Raw genomic sequence first — 7,345 nt, 5'->3', positions numbered from 1 at the left:
AGTTGAACCACTGGTTGCAGCCACTTGAAGTTTATTTCAGTATCCATCAGATCGAGGAAGGGAAAAAGATCTCATTCACGCAGCTGAAATTAGAGGGCCATGCACTGACTTGGTGGGAGAGCCACATGAAAACCTTGATATTGGAGGGAGAACCTCCAGTGACTAAGTGGGAGGATTTCAAAACCCTCATTAAGTCACACTTTTATCCCATTGGGTATGTGGAGGACAAGTGGATTTAGTGGCATTACTTCAAGCAAAAGTCAAGCCAAAGCATGCAAGAGTACACCACAAAATTCAGAAATATGGGTATGATGTTGGGTATCTCTCCAAAGAACCTAGATGTACTCCTCAAGCATTTGGGGGGTCTGCACCATAATCTGCGTGAGAAAGTGATGTTGTTCAAGCCCAAATTGGTAGACGAGGCTTGTGTATAGGCACAATACCTAGAGAACATATGCCTAAAAAGAGCGCAATCAAGTGGATCAAAGAAGAAGGAGAAACAAGACGCTTTTAAGGAGAGAAAGAAGAAGAAGAAAGGGGGAAAGATATAAAGAGGGAAGCCACATCACACCAGTCAAAAGATCCTAGCAACCACTGCAACATTGATGGCCATATAGAGGAGAAGTGTTGGAAGTTGCATCTAGAGCTAAACCCAAAGAACAAGAAGAAAGATAATAAGAAGAAGAATATCATGGCCACTAATTTTAGCAATGAAGTTGAAATCGGCTCAGACATGGATGAGAATATATTTTGTACATCATTGCAAAAGGAGGTGAGTCTAAGTAGCCTTCAGCAACAGGAAGAGAAAAAAATGACCAAACTCTTCCATATAAAGATACAGGTCAAGAAGACAAAGATTGATGTGTTAGAAAATTATATATTACAGAGAAATGGAACACATAAAACACTTAAAACAAGAGAGACACAGATATGTGTGGTTCACCTAATTTGGCCTACGTCCATGGAGAAATAGCCAATCCTTCTTTTTATATTATCCAGCAAACTGAAGAGATACAACCTACAGCAGATCTGTTGTAATTCCCTCTTCACTCTCACACAATCTATTCTCTCTTTCTCACTCAGAATACATATTTACATAGGCGCAATACAATTCCCTCATATATAGTGATGGGTTGCCTTCTAGGGCAAAAAACCCTAAATTAAACATGACTTCTACTATCATATCTCTGCCTAACGAACATCCTAGATTGACTACGAAATTACAACATTTTACAAGGCAATTTTACATCTATTTTTAGCTTCGGGGGCGCTGCCCTCGATCTCCCGCCAAGGGGGGCTCCAAATAATCATTGTCGTCCCCCCTGGACCCCTTGGTGGCGTACATGTTATGGGTAGCGTTGTTGCCACATTATGAACTAGGTTCCAATGTGGAGATACCTCTGAATAAAGAAGATAATTAGGCTCCACACCCAACAATATCCCACTTGGAGACTGATTAGAACAACTCCACTGCTGCTCCATTTGCTGGACAATGACTCCAATTTGGAACTGGTTATTTCTCATCTTCTTCATCATACTTGAAGACCAATTGAAACTAAGCAAAATCTCAGTTTCTCCATGGTTACAACTTTTGTTAACATATCTACAGGATTCTTGCTAGTGTGTGTCTTTTCTGGCTTCAACTGTCCATCTTCCAACACTGACCGTATGAAATGGTACTTGAGTTGTATATGTTTAGTACTGGTATGAAATGCAGAGTTCTTTGCAAGATGTATGGCACTCTAGCTATCACTGTATAACCTATTCAACTCCTGCTTCTTACCCAGTTCATCCAAAAACATTTGTAATCAAATCATTTCTTTACTAGCCTCTGTAGCAGCAACATATTCTGCTTCCGTTGTTGAGATTGCAACAACACTTTGCAGTTTTGAAACCCAACTAACAGTTGTTCCACCTATAGTAAACACATACCCTATTGTGCTCCTGCTATTATCTCTATCACCCACCATATCTACATCAACATATCTGTGTAGAGAAATTTTTGAACCACCAAAACATAATTCTTGATTTGTGATACCTCTCAAATACTTGAGAATCCACTTCACTGCCATCCATTGTTCTTTTTCTGGATTGTTCATGTACCTGCTTACAACTCCTACTACATGTGCAATATCAGGCCTTATGCAAACCATTGCATACATTAAACTTCCAACTGTTGATGCATATGGAATTTTAGACATATAAGTCATTTCTTCCTGAGTCTTGGGATGCACCTCCTTACTTAGTTTGAAATGGCTAGCCAAAGGTATACTAACTAGTTTTCCATTTTGCATATTAAATCTTTTCAACACCTTTTCTATGTACTCACTCTGAGACAATGTTAATTTTCGATTCTTCCTGTCTCTAGTTATTATCATACCAAGGATTTGTTTTGCATCACCCAAATCCTTCATTGCAAATGAGTTTGCTAATTTTATTTTGAGCGCATTTATTTCCTTCATGTTAGAATCTGCAATGAGCATGTCATATACATACAATAACAATATAATAAAAATTCCATCATTTTTCTTTTTGAGAAAAACATAATGATCAGAGTGACATCTAGTATAACCTTGTCAAATTTTAGATACCACTGCCTTGGAGCCTGTTTTAAGCCATAGAAGCTCTTCTTCAACTTGCAGACTAGTTTCTCCTTCCCTTTTACCTCATATCCTTGTGGTTCCTGCATATATATCTCTTCCTCCAAATACCCATGGAGAAAGGTTTTCTTTACATATAACTTTTCAAGACGCAAATATTCAACTGCTACTAGACTTAAAATAGTTCTTATTGAAGTCATTTTAACAACAGGAGAAAATATCTCATCAAAGTCTATACCATTTTTCTGTGCAAACCCCTTCACCACAAGTCTAGCTTTATACCTTTTTCTACCTCCATCTTCTTCATTCAACCTGTAAACCCATTTATTCTACAATGATTTTTTACCTGCAGGCAACCTGACTAAGTTTCAAGTCTAGTTATGTGGTAAGGAGTCCATCTCTTCTTTCGTTTCTTGCTCCCACTTCTTCATAGTTTCTACCTGCACTGCTTCTTCATAACATTTTGGTTCACTAGAATCAGTCAACAATACATAATATAATTGAGAGTATTGTTCAGGGGGTCTACTTATCCTAGTAGATATTCTAACACCACTTTCAGGTGTTTGAGGTGCTTGTTGCTGTTGTGGTTGTTGTTGTTGTTCTGGTTGTTGATCATTATGATTTTCAGGCACCTTCACTTTTTCTGTGATGTCATCAAGAACTGTGTATTCTCTGTTTTATTTTTCGTGTTTCTTTGCCTGCATCTGATCCTTATACAAAACCTTTTCATTGAACATGACATCTATGCTCCTAATGATTTTGTGTTTTTCATAATCATAAAATAGATAACCAAAATCATTAGCACCATATCCAATAAAGGTACATTTCTTTAATTTTGCCTCAAGCTTTGTTCCATTTTCTTTATTAATGTGGACAAAGGCTTCACAACCAAAAGTCCTTAAAAATGAGTAGTTTACCTTTTTACCTGTCCATGCCTCCTCTAGAATACCACCATCCAAGGAACTTAAAGGCCCTCTGTTTATTAGATAAACAACATTATCTATAGTGTCTGCCCAAAATTGTAAAGGCAATTCTGCATGCAATCTCATGCACCTTGCACTCTCCATGATTGTCCTATTCATCCTTTCTGACACACCATTTTCTTATGGTGTTCCTGGAACTGTCTTCTCTCTGCGAATTCCATTCTATGAACAGTACCTATAGAACTCTTTGCTGCAATATTCACCTCCATTTTCTAATCTAAGACACTTCAACCTTTTTCCTGTCTCATTTTCAACCAAACCTTTCCATTTCTTGAAAGTATCAAATACAATAGATTTATTTTGAATACAATAAATCCATTTTTTTTTTCTGGTTGCATCATCAATAAAAGTAACATAATAATGAGAGCCACCGAGAGATGACACCTGAGCAGGTCCCCATACATCTATATGCACAAGCTCTAATTTTTCGCTCTTCTTTTCTTTCCCAACTCTGAGGAATGCGACTCTCTTTGTTTTCGATAAACACAATTCTCACAAAATTTTAAATCAACATGCTCCTAGCCTGGCAACAAATTTCTTGAGTGAAGAATCTACGTCCCCTTCTCACTCATGTGCCCAAGCCTATGATGCCTCAATGTCGTATCTTCTCCTATAGAGGTTAAAGCATTAACATAATTAGAGATACCATTGCATAAATACAATGTACCAACCTTTTCTCCTTTTTCTATTACCAGGGCTCCTTTAGTGACCTTCCAGGTTTTATCTATAAAAATAGTCACACAGCCTTCACCTCCCAATTGCCCTGTTGAAATCAGATTTTTCTTTAGATCTAGAACATGCCTTACCTCCTTCAATGGCCATTGATTTCCATTATGTTGTTTTATGAAAACTATACCCATTCCAATGATTTTACAGGGTTTATCATCACCCAATCGAACTTGTCCAAAATCTCCTTGAACATAATCATGAAAATGTTTCATATCAGGTGTGGCATGGAATGAGGCCCTTGAATCTACCACCCAAGCATCAATAATATTTTCTAATGAAAAAATCAAAGCATCTTGCAACACATCACCTGTCACATTCGCTTCATGATTGTTTTCTTGTTGCACGTCTTCTTCTTTTCCCTTTCTAGACTTGCAATATTTCTTCAAGTGTCCTTTCTTCCCACATTTCCAGCACACTATCCCAGATCTAAACTTGGATCTACCTTTCCTTGACTTACTGCGATATCCCAAGCTCTTTCCTCTTTCCATTTTTCTTCCCCTAATCTTTGCAGTCAAAGCATTACCTGATGTCTCACCAAAGCTTTTCCATCGTATTTCCTCTCTAAGGATTTCACCAACAACATCATCAAACTTTAAAGTACTAGATCTAGAGACAGAGTTACTAATGGCCATAACTAAATCATTCCAACTTTCTGGCAATGAGCACAGAAATAACAAAGCCTAACTTCATCATCAAAAGTTACCCCTATAGAACTTAACTGACTGGTAATTTTATTAAATTAATTTAAATTATCAACAACAAATCCACCTTCTGACATCTTCATATTAAATAAACACTTCATAAGAAATACCTTATTTGAGGCCGAGGGTTTTTCATATAGTTTGTCCAATGCCAACATTAAACCCTTTTTTGTTGTTTCCTTTGAAATATTAAAGGCTATGATGCTGCAAGGCACAACCATATTGTTCCAAGTGCATTTCTATTGAGAATATCCCATTCTGTGTCTGTCATACTCGTCAGCTTCTTTGTCTTTCCACTCAATGGTAGTTAGAGATCTTTCTGATACATATAATCTTCCATCTGCATCTTCCATAGCTAGTAGTTTTGGCCATTAAATTTTTCGACCCTAAACCTACTATCTTCCACAATTACTCCCACTCTAACCATGAACCCTTCTCTCCTGCGAGTTTATCAGCCAAATAGACCTTTGTCTTTGATACCAGTTGTTAGAAAATTATATATTACATAGCAATGGAACACATAAAATATTGTAGAAATATAAACACAAAAAACACATAAAACAAGAGAGATACAGATATACGTGGTTCACCTAATTTGGGCTACATCCATGGAGAAACAGTGAGTCCTTCCTTTTATATTATCTGGAAAACTTAAGAGATACAACCTACAGCAGATCCATTGTAATTCCCTCTTCACTCTCACACAATCTCCTCTCTCTTTCTCACTTAGAATACATATCTACATAGATGCAATACAATTCCCTCATATATAGTGAGGGGTTGCCTTCTAGGGAAAAAAATCCTAAATTAAACATAACTTCTACTGTCATATCTCTGCCTAATGAACAACCAAGATTGACTACAAAATCACAACATTTTATAAAGCAATTTTACATCTATTTTTAGCTTCGGGGGCACTGCCCCTGATCCCCCACTAGGGGGGCTCCAAATAATGGTTGTTGCCCTCCCCCTAGACTCCCCTAGTGGCATACATTTTACGGGCAGCGTTTCTGCCACATTATGAACTAGGGTCCAATGCAACGATACCTCTGAATAAAGAAGATAATCAGGCTCCACACTCAACAGGATGCTCTATTTGACTCAGGATCGCAGGAGAATCTCATTGCAACAGAGTTGGTCAAGAATTAGGGGTTTGAATTTTGTGAACACCCATACCCATATCCATTAGGATGGGTAAATAAGGATGCAGAGTTGAAGGTAAAAAAACATTGCAAAATTAGATTTGCTATTAGTGTTGATTTTATTGATGAAGTAGATCTGGATGTGGTTCCCCATGATGTATGCAGAGTCGTGTTTAGGATTCCATACATGTACATGCGTGATGCAATATTAATGAGGATATTTAACCAATACCAACTCATCAAGGATGGAAAACTGTTCATCATCAACGTGCAGAAAGGAAAGTTGAAAATTTCACTGATAAGTGACAACCAAGCAAAGAAATTGATCAGTTCGAACAAGAAGTATGTTTTATTGTTTTTAAGAGAAAGTCTAAAGAGGAGTCAATAAGAGGTAAGGTATCCATGGAGGGGTGTACTAAGAAACAAAAACAACAATTGGAGGAGTTGTTACAAGAATACAAGGATGTGTTCCGAGAGCCTAAAGGGTTACCACATAAGAGAACAGTGGAGGATGAGATCAAGTTATTTCCAGATCACATTGCCAAAAATTGGGTTGTATTGGAAGTTTGTTATAGAAGCAAGTGAGGTGAAGAAACAGTTGCAGCAGGTGCAAGAATAGGGTGTCATGCGACCAAGTACATCACCATGTGGGTCACCCATCATCATTATGCCAAATAAGGATGGGACTTGATAGATGTGTATAAATCACAGGGCATTGAATAAAATCAAGCTCAAGAACAGATACCCCAAGGGAATTTTTGGGGCTTAGAGCCCAGATTTTGGTCCAATTTTGTAATTCCAATGTAAAAACTCTGCATTTTGTGGGCGTGAAGTGCATAGTTTGTTAAAGTCATAGGGTTGTCTGCCCTTATTTTGATAATGTAATGTCGACTGTAGAAGATCTACCCATGGTCAGTGGACCATGGGATTGTATAAATAGAGTGAATCTCTAAGTAGTTAAGGCATCAATCGATGGATGGAAAATGATAAATAATTGAGTCATATCTAAAGTGTAGGTATAAGTTTTGGGTCATAGCATAGGTAGAGGATCTGCAGCTAAGTGCGTAGAGGCCTAGTAGTCCACAGCTGAGTGCACGGACCCCTGTAGCTGGGTGCACAGGGTGAGTCGAGTCTGTAATCAATTAGAAGTATTGATAAATAGAAGTTTCCATCAGTTCTACATCTTTATT

Source organism: Pinus tabuliformis, chromosome 9 (assembly GCF_031772625.1).
Source record: "Pinus tabuliformis cultivar Carrire ecotype Pingquan chromosome 9, CPIR1, whole genome shotgun sequence".
In the NCBI taxonomy this organism is placed as follows: Eukaryota; Viridiplantae; Streptophyta; class Pinopsida; order Pinales; family Pinaceae; genus Pinus; species Pinus tabuliformis.
This window is presented reverse-complemented; position numbering follows the sequence as displayed.